Below are 15,203 nucleotides of genomic sequence, written 5' to 3' on the forward strand. Positions count from 1 at the left end.
GTTGCTGTGGTACAAGGAACAAAAATAACATTCCTGCACCCTCATCAACACCAGGAGACCTTAACTTTCACTTAGAAGACACTGACCCAAACTTTATGGCTTTTCTAGAAAACCTTGGCCTCACTCAGTAATTTACCAAACACTCCAACACTGTCAAACACCAACTGGACCAGATGTTCTCCTCAAACCACAATGGCACAGTCATCAAGCCATTATCTATAACCTGGACAGGCCACGCCCATGTCTGTTTCATCATACTAGTCCTGCGTCACCACAGACCTACCACCGCTGGAATCTCCTGCAGAAGCTTCGCCCTTATCATACACTGGCCTCAGCACACCAGCAACTTGCCAAAAGCCATCACGAGCTGATCACAGCAGGCACACACATCTTGGCTCTACTCAAGTGCAAAAAAACGGCAAGAACCCTACTACAGGCCAGTTGGTACACAGAGTAGCTCAGGCTTACAAAATGCTGCAAGCAACTGGGGCGCAAATGAAGAAGAAGTCAAGACACCACAGACAAAGACATTCAAAACAGCCCTAAAACGCTTCCACCAACAGATATGGAACACCAAGTGCACAAGTCTTGCAGATCAAATTGACTCCGCCTCTAATAGCAGCAAGGAAATCTTAGCCAAAGTTTTCAGTGCGCCTTTTGCTGCGCCCAGCAACATCAACCCCTCATAAGACCTTTGCAACAAGCTCTCTGAATTCTTCTTTAACAAAAATCACCTGAATATATGGAATCTTCAAACGGAACCAATCACTGTCACAACTCAACTACCCATCACAGCGGAAGAATGAACCCTCAACTTAAGGCACGCCACTATTTCTTACTAGAATTTGAGGTTTTTGTCATGTGAGTGTCGGAAGAGGTCAGTTATTTTCTCTAACACATAACATTTAAATAAATAGCCTGTTAATTAATATTACCCACATTTCAAGATATATCGGGAAATATGAAAGCATTTTTTTTGTAATCAAGAAATGTGATGCAAACACAGATTTAATAGTAGCAAAACAAACCAGAAAACGTTACTCTGTGATATGCAAATGACACATACTTGCAGGAACTCTATTTCCAAACACTGTATGTATACTACATAGTTTTATCAGTAAAATCACATGACAGTGGGGAAGTTTGTGGCCATTTCAATGTAAAATCTGTTGATTACAAGTGACAGTGTGCTACCATGTCATACTTTAACCCCTTCCATGCTTGGTGGCCCTGTGCAGGTGCACAGCTTGCACATGCCTAAGGCCGGCCCTGGCAGAACCCACAGGTCTACTGAGGCGGAGCAGCGTTGGAAACTGCGGGGCCGCCGGCTGCCTGCGCTGCTCTGATCCCAAGAGAGCGCTCCATACAGGCGGTTCAGAAATGGGGCCTGCGGCGGTTTTGAGGCTGTGGGCCACAGACCGGGAATGAGGGCAGGCGTCCACTGAGCGAGGCGCCTTAGAAACCGGAGGAATGTGCGTCGCTTGAAGGGGCCGCGTGACACGAGGGGACTCGCTAGGGACGACCCGGCCTGCTGATATCAGACTGTGTGCGCCGGGGGAAGTGGCGATTCTATACGTAACTAAGAGCCCACCGCCGCCATTTTGGAGACCCATTACCCCGCAGCTGCGGGCAGAAGTGTGAGAACAGTTAGCGCTGGAAATGAACTCCCTTAACTTGTCTTCACTGCTGCCGACATCCAGTTATTGCTGCGAGCTGCTACAGTTCACAAGTGTGGGCTATTTTGAGTACATAGCCCCTGTAATTTAGCACTTTGCCCACAGCAATGTACATTGTACGGGAGGGGTGCTCTCACTATGTGCCGAAATTGTGGAAGTATTCACCGCACCCTGAAGATTTACAGCTGGGGATTCCCCTGAGATTTGGGTGATATTGCTAACTGCGACGCATCTTGGGACACAACTGTCTGTTGGTGAATGCCTTGTTACCCCCTCGCTGCGTCGTTGCTGTTGGCCTGCATGACCCCAGTGGTGCATTAGAGGTTCTCTGAAATTTTGAACTTTTATACACTCATATATGAATCTCCTCGGCGCTGCTACTTGGAAGCATTTCAGGCTACAAAGAGCTTACGTGAGGAGAGCAGACATATAGAGTGCGCTACTGGAGTGCTGATTTGCAGAGGGGACCTGCATTGGGACGCGTGGCGCTGAGTGGCTTGGGTGACGCTTGCTGAAGAGGAAGAATTAGTGGCTAACAACACTGTTGTATCTGGAGTCTCCCTGCTGCTCAGCTAGAATGCATGTGTTGTAGAATGAACTTATGACTTAACATCATAACTAATAAAGTAACTTAAGAATCTACAGTACCAGCTTCCTTCTGATTACTTCAGACACCTGCGCAGGCTTGGTGCCATGATTGGGAGTGCTGGGTGTGCTCTGCCTTCCCTTACGGTCTACACACTTCAGACTGCATCTGCAACATGGGTAAGCGTGATGCTAAGCAACCGCTCACTTTTGATGTTTCATCAGAAACTTTACTTTCAAACAGGCATTTAATTCCAAACATTTTCTATAGCCTGGCGCGTTACAGAGCACCTGCTCTTTCATCAGAGGCTTGCTAACAGTCCACAGAAGCAGTAACATGCCCTCTTCTCCCCTCTGCATGATAGTAAGTAATTGCCCTCAGGTGGGCCTCCCAAGTGAGTTAAAGTGCTTTTGCATGCTGGGAGTTGTGGAATGTGCTGTGCACTTTATTTCCCTCCTATGGGATCTGTGTTTTTGTTGCATCTTTATTTTTAAGAAAAAATATTTTTATTTAAAACAGAACATTTGCAAGTTACATTTAGCACCGCACTTAGGACCAAGGCCGAAATAACACACATATTAAACATTCATTTCCCCGTCTCTCAGTATTTCCAATTCCACCACAGGTGATGCACATATCTCCCCCTATAGGAATTCCACCAGGACCATTTCCTATCCCACTTCTTCGGGCACCCCCAGCTATAAACACCTCTTTCTCTGCTACCATACATCTGTCAAGCTCTTTCTGCCATACTGCCACTGCCGGCGGTGCCACTCCGCCCCATCCTCTCGCTATTTCCCTCTTAAAAAGCGTGAAGGCCAGCCTTGCCAACTGCTGTTCTGTCTCAGTAAGGTCTGTATCCTCCCATATATTAAGCAAGCCCAAGCGGGGCATCAGGCTGAACGTCTTCCCCAGTGCAGATTGCACCTGAGTTGTGGCCCTGTCCCATAATCTCTGCACTAACGGGCAGTCCCACACCATATGATAAAAGGTAGCAGACTGTCCGCAACCCTTCAAACACAGGACATCTCGAGACCCAATTTTTGCTAGTGTTATCCCCATCAGATAGGAGCGGTGTAGGATTTGTAGCTTGATTAGTCGAAATCTGAGTGTGATAGCAGCCTCTCTAGGTGACATCAGCTCCGGTCTCCAATCCTCCTCAATCAGCCCAAGGTCCCCCCTCCCAGCGCTCCTTAAGCTTTCCAAAGGAATCAGGCATATTATTACTACGTTTTCTATAAGTCAGGGAGATCGCCTTGGATTGCAACGGCCCATCTAGCAATCTGTCTTCAAGGGGTGACTATTCCGGTATATCCTCACAACTGGGGGAAACTGCCTGTAAAGCATGTCAGATTTGTAGATACCTTAAGACCTCACCTGGGGCCAATTGGTAGGCCTTTTGTAACTCCTCAAATCTGAGAATCTTTCCCTTTTTTACCAGGTCTTTGACTGTCGAGATACCGATTACATCCCATCTGTCAAACCCAGGGTAATGGCAGAGCATGCCGAGTTTCTGCGAAGACAATAATGGTGTCGCCTGAGTAAGCACTCCTGCTCAGCCCAGACGTGAATTTGCTAACCGCCAGATCTGTACCGTATGTTGAGTGGGGACGATATATCACTGCTTCCTAGTGTGGGAATAAAGAGCCCCAAGATAACCCGAACAATCCATCTGATACCTGTCCAGGGCACATGCCGGGTAATTCGGCGGGGCTTATCACCACCTATTTACAGCCACCAATTGCGAGGCCCAATAATACTACCGTACATCAGGCAGTGCAATGCCCCCATCATACCATCCTTTCATTAATTTCTGAAGCGCAATCCTCAGGGGCTTACCATCCCAGAGTAGTGTGCGCAGCTCCCCTTCCACTGCAACAAAGTATGTGTCCTGAATTCTGTGCGGGCAGTTCTGAAGAATGTACAAAAATCGTGGGAGAGCCAGCATTTTAAAAAGAGCCGCACGGCCCACCAGCGACAGACAGCGATCTCCAATGCTTAACATCAGCGCGCAGCCTGGCCAACGGGGGCGCCAAATTGCGGCTATATAAGAGAAGAACAGTGTGGATAAATCTGTATGGATAAGTAAGATATACCAATATATCGTCAGCATAAAGAGATGTTCTATCTTCACACTCTAGTGACCATCGTAGACACTTTACCATTACATCAAGCCGAATCCATGCCGCTAAGGGCTCCAGCATGAGGAAGAATATCAACAGCGATAGAGGGCAACCCTGCCTGGTGCCTCTCTTTAGGGACGTGTAGTTGTTACCTCTAACCTGCCCCTGGAGATCGGTATACTGCAGCCTCACCCACCGTATAAACTTAGGGCCCAACCCTGCCCTCACCAGAACCTCAAAGAAATATGGCCATTCGATCGAATCGAATGCCATGGATGCATCAAGTGACAGTATGACTGCGTCCTCATCCAGATATTCCCGACGCGCCAGCACATTATGGAGCCGGAGGATGTTAAGGGCCGTGCTTCTCCCAGGTATGAAGCCGGACTGGTCTGGGTGCACTAGAGAAGAGATCACTGTTCCCAGCCGCGTGGCAAGGACTTTTGCCAAAACCTTTGACTCGACATTGATCAAGGAGATCGGCCTATATGAGCGACAATCATCTACCGGCTTACCGGCCTTATGGATAACCACGATACTGGCTAGACGCTGGTCAGGCGGCAGAACCCCCTTCTCTAAGCTTTCCTGATACATTGCCTGCAGGTGCGGGACCACTTGAGAGGCCACAGCCTTTCCTCATCGCCTTCCCAGACTTAATTTGGTCGATAGCCTTTTGGAACTCCTCATTGGATAAATCCACTTCTAATAGCTCCCTATTTATATCCGAAAGAGTCGGTACGTTACTATCCGCCAGTAGTTGACGCGACTTCAGCTGTATATGCCGTGGAGGGAGAATACACTGTCTCAAAGTAGTCTGCAAACGCCTCCGCTATTTCACCCGGGCAGCGAAGAACAGCACCACTCGACAGCGTTAATCGGGGGACCCACCGCGCACCCTGCTTCTTCCTCTCCAGCCACGCTAGCGTCTTTCCTGCCCTGTCGCCAAGCTCATATAGCCTATGTTGGATAGCTGCCAGTTTAGCAAACATGTGTTCCCATGCCTTGAGCTTGTATTCCTCCTGCTTCAACGTCAAGCAATGCAGTGTCTCCTCTGAAGGACATAACGCGTGAGCCGCCTCAAGTTCTCCGTGGGCTTCCTCCAACCGTACCAGAATCTCACGCCTTTTTGCAATATATTTCACTTTCAACGACAAGGCATACCCCTTTAGAACCACTTTGTACGCTTTCCACATCGTTTGCGCAGACTCCGACCCTAAGTTTTCCTCTAGAAAGTACCCAGTCTGCACAACAAGCTCCTCCCTGATATCCAGAATTTTTAACAGCCACAGGTTAATAACAATGGCGCAGCGCTGCTGCTTTTCCCCGTGAGTGTAGTACACTCCCACTGGGGTGTGATCTGAATTACCTCGGGGGTACGTCCGGGGTTGTCTAAAATTACCCACTGAGGAAGTATATGTTAAAAAGTAGTCTATTCGGGAGAGACTGCCATGCACACTAGAAAAATACATAAAGTCAGAGCCTACTTTTTGCAGTTCCTGTCCCACATCCGATAGGCCTAATGCCGCAGTAAATACTGCCATAAGCTCCTTCGGCCTCGCCCCCTGCCTCTGCGGGTACCTATCGATCCTATCGTCCATGGTCATGTTATAGACCCCGCCCATTAGCAAGGTACATTCAGGAAGGATAGTCAATATTCGGCCTAGCTCTATTAAGGCATCTTTACCAAACGCTGGTGGCAGATAAACAGAAATTATTTTCAAAGCCCTCCCCTCCCACTGGGCCTCAGCTACCGCAAACCGCCCCCTGGATCTGCCCATGTGTTATGTACGATCAATGGTGTGTATTTCCGAACCAGGATACCTGTGCCTCAAGACCCAGTGGTATAGTCAGCAAGTACTAGGAGCCTGTACCCCATCTATTAAGCGCCTTACTCTTATTACCAACCAAGTGAGTCTCCTGCAGGAGAACAAGATCTGGTCTCTTCAGGTACTGCTGGACGATACCTCTTTATTTTATCACCTAATCCATAGACATTCCAGGAAAGGAAGGAGCACTGAATCCCGCTCAGCCCCCATCCCCTAGCACGGCGATCCTCAGAACCCAAAAGGTCAATAATACGGCAATCACTTCTGTACGCAACTTGCAAATAAAGGCAGCATCATCACAGCCAAGTCTGTCGCATTGAATAAGAACATTGAAACCAGACCATTGCAACACAATACAATCACTGTGGAACTCTTTCCAAAAACACATGTGAAGAAAGCAATCCAATCTGTGGCATAGGAGTTCACCACCACTTTGATGACAGCAGAAAACTACAAAACACCCCCCTCCACCCCTTACACCCAGGTCCACCTGCCTCCCTGCCTGTGGATTTAGAACTACCCACCTCCAAACACAGCAGAGTGCCTCTCACCCCCCCTGAAATGCTAGTAATGCAGAGGGAACCGACCCCCCCTCTCGCAGATACACTTCAGTCATCGTAATACATAGACATCCTCTACTTACAATAACAAAGCAACGTCCCATCACATCAGTATAGTCAGCAAGTAGCACCATGTCATAGGTCAGAGTGCAAAAAACCTTCATCAATGATTTTTACCACCCCCCCACCAATGTCCCTATACTTGCATATATTGCCAGATCCAACCTCAGACCAACGCCAGAGTTATCAGTCCTGCTCCTCCAGTCTACTAGTCTCCGCAGTAGGGTCAGTACTTGCCGCCTCCAGCCGGACTCCTCTTTGTGGGCCGGATCTATTAGGGCAGTCACTCGTGCGGCTCCCTACCGTGCTCCAGCCTTCCATCCAGTCCCAAACCGCCTCCGGTGAGTCGAAGAACCATGACTTGCCATCCAACTCCACTCACAGCCGTGCCGGGAAAAACATTGCGTATTTCACCTCTCGATCTCTCAGCTCTTTCTTCACCGCTTGAAAGCTTCTTCTCTACACCTGAACCATGGCCGAAAAATCCAGAAAGAAGGCCACCTCATAGTTATCTACATTCCAGGGCGGCTGGACCATGAAGTCTGCAGTATTATGTCCCTATCTAGATAGTTGAACACCCGGGCGATCAGGGGTCTCGGAGGTGCACCCGGCTTAGGTCTACCACCCGGTATTCTGAGTGGTCTTTCTATAGAAAAGTAGCTGGACAACGTCTTGAGCTTTAGGTGTTTCATGATAAATTCTTACACATACAGGTCCGCGGTCGGCCCTTCAGTGCCTTCCGGAACCCCTAAAATTCAGATGTTATTCCGGCGGGCTCGACCTTCATAATCATCCAGCTGCTGCGACATTCCTGCCTGTTTTTGCTGCAAGTCCAGCATCTGTATCTGGAGTTCTGATGTGTCCGTCTGCAGGGCGCTTGTCACTATTTTTAGTTCCTTAACCTTCTCATCCATTTTCTTAAATGGATGAGGTCTCTTAGTAGCGAGACCTCAACAGTGACTGAGTCCACTGAGGTACGTACCCCACCTATCGCCGCCATAACACCATGTAGAGTCGGCTCCGGTCCCGGTGCAGGGGCCACCGCTGACCCCTCTTTCTCCGACCGCAGTGAGTCACCTTTTCCTCCCATTTTAGTCCATGCGAATTTCGCCAGCTGTTTCTGGGCGTTAGCCTTAGGACCCTTCCCTCCTGTAGCCATGATTGCAGAGCCCGAGATCTTCAAACAAATGCAGAGGGCAACCAGAGGACTCAACCACAGCCAGGCGAAGAAAACAGTCAAGACAGAACTTTAGCACTGGGAAACGCCTCTTCCCAGGGTCCAACATGCCAAGAAGGCCTTCAATATCAATGGCTAACCTCAGGAGTTAGAGGCAAGCCGCCTCCCTCATCAGGTAAGTATCCTCACGCCTCCTCGTCACAGGTCACATACAGCGCTCTTTACAGTGCTCGTCTGTACCGGTGTTTCCACCCAGCCGGGCACAACAGGGAGGGCAGACACTCACTGTGGTAGTCTAGGCACATGGATAGAGGTTCTCAAGGGCCACGGCACAATCCAGGGGTCCGCACTTCCGGGCACCCTCGTAATCACAAGCAGGACATAGAGGCAGAGCAGTGCTCGCACGTCCATCTCACCAGGTTTCTGCTTGTATTGGCCCACGTACTGCCAGTAATCCAGATGGGACACAACCAGGCTCTCCTCCTACCGCCCAATACAGCCGCTGTCTCACTACTCTCTGCACTTCTCCTTTGTCGGGGCCCTGCACACAATCCCGTGGATAGGCTGTATCCCCTCCAGGCAGTGGGCAACAGCCAGTGCTCCATTAGCCCATCAATCGCAGCCAGGCAGCTCCCTACCTCAGGCCTCTACAGGGAACCCAAGCGTCACTATCCCTGGGCGTCCGCCAAGGAGAGCCGCAGCACAAAGGCCACAGCGGTAGCAATTCAGCTTAACTTCCGGCCTTCAGAGCGCCACCGCGCCCCGCTCTCTTAGGTCCACTTCGCCTGCCCCCAGGAGCAATCAGGCCAATGTGTCTGCCGAGGTCCCCCTCCGTCACCTCCACCGAGCCTCTTTTACTCCTCAGATCCCCGCACCGGTCCGACGGCTACCGCCATGCCCTCCTCACCATTTAGGCCGCAAAGCTGTGGCCTCAATTCTCAGGGCATTCACTAAAGCAGGACTCTCTCCCACGCCGTCCTGCGCCGCACCTCACCGCAGGCATCAGATCTCTCAAGGAAGAATCACTGTCACTCTCCTGGGCCGCTGTTCTTCACTGGCCGCACCTCAGAACCGCCATTTCCTTGCCGGAGCACCTCGGAGTTCGGAATGTCATGGGAGGGGGGACGCCTCATCAGGGGGTCCAGAAGGTTACACGGGGGGGGGGGGGGAGGGTTCAGAAGTCAAGCCCCCATCATTGCACTGCAGCACTCGGTTGTGGATGACTTGGGTGATTTGTAGATCTCTAATCTAAGGGACTGCACGGCTATGCTGCGGATCAGAGTAGTAGATAATGGGTCTGTGACTGTGGGTATCGCATTACACAATGATTTGATATTCAGTCTGTTTGGAGTTTGTTGGGGAGGACTTGTAACTTATTCCGCAGTACTTCCAGCCACCCTGTGCAAGCAGGATAGATTGCTGGTGTCACTACGCCCCCATGGAAAGTTTCCCCTTTACCATTAAGTGGATTTTTGTGTTTTAGTTTGTTCTGGAGGAGTATTCTGCAACCTGATTAAAGTTGGAGTGTGAGGTGGGTGGTAGGTAGGGATTGTTTTTGTTCATTGCCAGTAGGATTGCGCGATGTTGGTCAGTGTACACAGCCAGTGATTGAGAGTTAAAGTACCTCTGATGCCCGCTCCACTTTAATTGGTGCACTGTAAACATGAGCACGCTGCAACATTAAATTTCCTTATGTGGAATATTACAGGGCTAAATGATGGTAGAAAATCTAGACTCGTGCATGCTTATTTATCCAGACAATATAGATGTAAGTTTATTCAGGAGACATATTTAAATGTTACACTATCACAGAGGCTGAGGCATAACAGGTGGGGGAACGTGTACTCGGCCATTTATTCCAACTATGCCAGAGGGGTGGCTGCGCTGGTCAAAAAGGGGGTGGATTGGTGTGAGGGAGAGGTACATAAAGATCCACAGGGGAGGTTTGTCCTTATCCATGGAGAGCTAGGAGCGATTTCCCTGGTCGTTGTAGCAGTCTATGGTCCGAATGTAGACTCCCCTGAGTTCTTCCAGGATATTTGGACTAGAGTCAGAATGACTTGTTGCAGTACAATATTATGGGGAGGGGATTTTAATGCAATCCTAGATGAGGAGATGGACAGGAAGGGTGTGGCCCGTTCCCTACACTCTGATGCCAGCGATGCCCTGAAAGCTATAATTTCAGATGGGGGTTTAGTTGATATATGGCGCAGTAGGCACCCCTGATGTTAGAAAGCACATGTATTTCTGATCATCACAGCGCTTGGTCTCGCCTGGACTTCTGGTTGGTTTCTAGAGTTGTTGCTGCTTGGACAACTGACATTTTGCATCTGCCACACTCTGTCGGATCATGCCCCATGTTTATTACGGCTGTTGCTCCCGGTATCCCTTCCCCGTGCTTTTGCCCAGCATCTCCGGTCACACGCCCTGCTGGACGAAGCCCTCAAGGAAGAGATAAGGGCGGACATTATAGACTACTTTGCCCATAATACGGGCTCGGTGACTATTGAGGCATCACTCTGGGAGGCCTTTAAAGTCATAATCAGGGGCCAGTGTATTGGCAGGCGGGAGTATTAAAGGCTATCTGGGGCACAATCTCGTCTCTGGAAACACAGATAAAAGAACTTGAGGAGCAATTCTACTCCACAAATGAACCCCACATAGCGCAAATCCTGAAATCTAAACTGCTAGATTTTGCAGAGGAGGCCCAACACGAAGTAAAGCTTTTGGAGAAATATGCCGAGGCACGGAGGTATAGCGAGGGAGACAGACCATGTCATACACTAGCTGGTATGATTAGACCATTTCGGTCAGCTACATTCATTCATGAAATACTAAACCGACAGGGTGTCACTGTCAAGGGCCAAGAGGGAGTCTTAGCTGAGTTCTCTGCGTTTTACTCCCGTTTATATACTACTACTCAGGGGCCGTGCACTGAGGGGCTGCAGAGCTTTCTTGAGTCACTGGCATTGGTCTTGTTCAATGACAACCATAGAGAATACATGGATCTCCCGTTCACGGCTGAAGATGTAGCCCAGGTTATAAAAAGCTTACCCTTAGGAAAGGCCCCTGGGCCAGATGGCCTAACTATGTCCTTCTATAAAACATATGTCGAGGAATTGGCACCCAAGCTGCTGGCAGTATAGGAAGAAGTGCTGGAGGAGGGAATGTTACCCCAGTCCATGAGGGAGGCGGTCTTTATCACGCTCCTGGAGCTGGATTCCTATTGTAATGTAATGTAATGTTGATACTTGTAAAGCGCACTGTTACCCCATCTCGGGGTGTCCTGGCGCTGAAGACCGCTGGGGAACCCGTCCTCGCTTTCCCTGTGAGATGGTCCCTTCTGGGTATCTCCAAGGTGAAACCAGGCATCCCCGGCGTCTGTGGGGGGCCGTTGTAGAGATGAGGCAAGCTTAATGCCCAGAGTTGCAGAGTGTGATCCCTGGTTAGAGTAGGCACCGAGGCGAGAATTATCGAGTCCGTTGACCCTGGTCCACGACCCTGCCGCGTCGGGAATTGAACCCTGGTCCCGGGCCGTTCTCTGCTTCCGGGTCTGCCGCCTCTAACCAGTGAGCCACACCATTCCACGAGTGGCCACTGTCAATGATGAATGTGGATGTTAAAATCCTGGCCAAGTTGATTGCTAATAGGTTACAGCCTATGCTGCCACTCATTGCACTTCCAGATCAGTCGGGGTTCATTCCGGGGAGATAGACATCCCATAATTGAAGGAATTTTTTTTCAGTTTTGCACTATCTATATCCAGACGTGAAAGCCGCAGTTGTGTTTTTAGACGGCACTAAGGCATTTGACATGCTCGAATGGCCATATCTATTCTCAATTCTAGGTCGTATGGGGTTTAGCCCGCTTTTTATAAACCAGATTAGTTTGTTTTATACATCACCTAGCGCTCTAATACAAGTGAATGGTTTTGTTTCTGACCCATTTTCTATTTTGTGGGGTACCAGACGGGGTGTCCACTGTCTCCCCTACTTTTTGCAATTGAGCCTCTGGCTGCTCGCATCCGTCAGCACCACACTGCGCGAGGAATAGGGTTCAGTTCCCAAAGCTTACTCATTTCATTATATGCAGATGATGGGACTCTACATTATTAACCCGGAAGAGGATTTAGATCCACTTTTGAGGGAGTTTATTAGATTTGGAGGTCTAGCTTGCATCTTTATCAACTGGGCTACATCGGCGATATTTCTGCTGACTGACGGTAACCCCTAGATATCGGAGTTCCCCTTGAGGTGGGAAGCTGAGGCGGTTCAATATTTGGGGGTTTGGATCAGCCGTGATACACAGGAGGTGTGGAGGTTAAACTATGGTCGAGCAATCGTGTGGCTGGAGAAGAAGGTGAAGGTGTGGTCCAGGTTGCCATTATCGCTGGCCGGTAAGATAGCACAGGCTAAAATGGTTATTTTACCAACGTTTGTGTATTTCTTTGTTAATATACTGATTCCACTCACTCAGCACTTTAATTCCCAGAAATCACAGCTGGTTTCCTTGGCGTGGGGTCAGGCCAGAACCTCATGGGACCTACGGTCCCTCCCGCTGAGACAGGGTGGCCTGGGAGCTCCCGAGATGCAGTTGTATGCTCTATATGCCCAGGCACAATTCTTGCACTATTGGGCACATCCGACCCCATTTCAGCCTCATGTGGCAGTCGAGACAGACGTGATGGCCCTCGTCCCGCTTAAGGTGGCACTATACAATTTTTTTATATTTTTTTTTTAAATCAAGCCGCCATATAGACTATGCTGGAACATTATGTTGGGCATGGGACGAGCTGCGTATAAGAGCAGGAGTTCCGTTGTTATACGCCCCTTCCATTCCTCTGCCGCAAAACCCAATGTTGCCCTGCATTCAGGACGGTGTGAGTAAGTCACTGGCCCAGAGAATGAAACTTCAGACTTTCACTGACCTATACGGAGGAAATGAGTTCAGACCCCCCCCCCCCCCCCCCTTCACCCCCCATAAGCAGCTGAGGGTCAAACTGACGTTTACTGAGCTCTTTCTATATCATAAGCTGCGAAGAGCATGCCGAGCCCTTTGGGAGGGTTTTCCCAATGGCACCTCCGATTTTGCCTGCACTGGAAAACTTGTTAAATCCCCATCTCCTTGTAAACTCATTACACGCTTATATACTCACATGCAGAATACTGCCTCGTTGGTGACACCTAAATCCTTTGGTTATTAGCATGACAAACTCTTGGCCCATTTGACTGAAGCCCAAAGGGACTTTTGCTGTGGGCAACTCACAGAACTCTCTTCTTATTACAAGCTGAGATTGAGCCACTTTAAATATCTGCGTAGATTTTACAGAACACCTGTGAGCCTACATCGTATGGGTTTTAAGAGAGGACGATGGTTGTTGGCGTTGCGGGCATACCCCGGCCCCATTCCTACATGTCACGTGGGACTACCACAAGGTGGCCGAATTTTGGTTCCAAATTTTTGATTCAGCGATTCACATCCGTGGCATGCCATTAGCCCCACCCCCTGTTCTTGGCCTTTTAGGGTATGTTAAAGATACACCGCCCAAGCTGCGTAAGCTACATGCACTCCTTTTATTGTTTGTGAAGGGACAGGTTGCAATCCACTGGGGCAGGAGACGGGTGCCCTGTATTAAGGAATGGATCAGGGATGTCACATACGGGCACACACAGTTGAGCACATTTTGGGAGCTCATGCCGCCCTTTTCTAGACTTCGTACATATGGGAACCATTTCTGACCTGGGCTCAGAGTCAGCAAACATCGAATGTAGTAATGAATATGGGCGACACTCAGAATGTGCCATTGACATGAGATTTTATTCTCCACTTGCCCCTGAGGCCTGTTCCCGTGTCGCAGTCTCTAGGTACCGTGGACATGAGAGTGATGGACAGATGACTTACGCTCTCTCGGAGGTAATATGTAATGCAATGTTATTCTATTGTTGCACCTTGTTGATCCGTAAGACCATTTAGATGCATGACGAATATAAATCCTACTACTAGTGGAGGGCTGACGATGGGTATGTTGCTACAGGAAATGGTGTACTATTTATACTGTGCCTATTTCAGCTCCTATACTGTTTGATATCATGCTGGCTTGTTGCATTGTATTGTAACTTGATTTTTTGAAAATGTCAACAACAACAAAAAATATATTTAAAAAAACATCCATGGGCGGTTTCACCAGGGGTTGTTTTGGCATGGTTCTGAGACCTGGGGCAAAAGAACAGGGACCATAAACTCCATTGCTGTTGAGGAGATTCTCAGTCTTCATCCTAGGGTTTTTTCAGGTGAGCTTGAGTAAATTAACGGGTTCAAGCACAAAAAGGTCAAGGGTGGCGTCCTTCCAATAAAACAAGCTGAGAGGGGCACCATTCAGTGTGAGGGATGACTTAAAAAAATTATTAGAGAGTCTGGCTGAAAGGGGCATCATTGAACCTGTAAAGTCATCGCTTTGGCTTGCTCCTTTAGTTGTTGTTACCCAGAAAAAAAAATGGATAACTTAGGGTGTGTGTTGATCTCCGTCCCGCAATAAAGAGATCTGGATAGATTCCTATACCCTACCAAAAAGGTAGCAAAATGCAGGCAGCAATTGCTGGAGTCAGGTTTTTTTTTTATAAACAAAACTTTACTTTAGCATATCAGACTGAGTTTGAGCCAGATTCTCCTAATTTTTTCCTCTATTTGCTTCCGCTTAGGGTACATTTCAGTACTGTTGCATGCCGTTTGGCATGGCGTTGGCTGCGTCAGTATTTCAAAGGGTGATGTGCACATTGCTGAAGGAAGTCAAAAATTTTGCTATCTTTGAGAGACCATGTCTTGATTTACGCTCAGGGTCGACAAACGCATGATGAAGTTATAAAAAAAAGTACTAGCCATTTTTCAACAACAGGGTGTTCTCAAAAGAGATATTGGGAATTCTTAAAAGATACAGTGCAATACCTTGGCCATGTAATTTCAAGCCGAGGTATCAAACCTAAACCTGGATGGTAGGTGCCATTTTAGATTGACAATAAGGAAGTAAATTCTTAGGTTTGCGTGAATTCGGTTCACATTTCAGTAATGATTTCTCAGCTAAGGTGAGGCCCATATCCAACCTGTTAAAGAAAATGTTTGAATTTAAGTAATTTAAGTGATGATTATAGGAAGGCATTTGAGTGGGTGAAAACGTACTTATGTAGTGTTTAAGCGCTCA

The 15,203-nt window shown here is 48.6% G+C and overlaps 1 protein-coding gene across 1 annotated transcript in view; it reads right to left on the reverse strand.

Moving 5' to 3' along the window:
• Nucleotides 1-15,203, reverse strand: part of MRPL58 (mitochondrial ribosomal protein L58) — a 120,837-nt gene that overhangs the window by 65,205 nt on the left and 40,429 nt on the right. The gene's annotated exons all lie outside the window — the stretch shown is intronic.

The sequence above is a fragment of the Lissotriton vulgaris genome, chromosome 7 (assembly GCF_964263255.1).
Source record: "Lissotriton vulgaris chromosome 7, aLisVul1.2, whole genome shotgun sequence".
Taxonomy (NCBI): Eukaryota; Metazoa; Chordata; class Amphibia; order Caudata; family Salamandridae; genus Lissotriton; species Lissotriton vulgaris.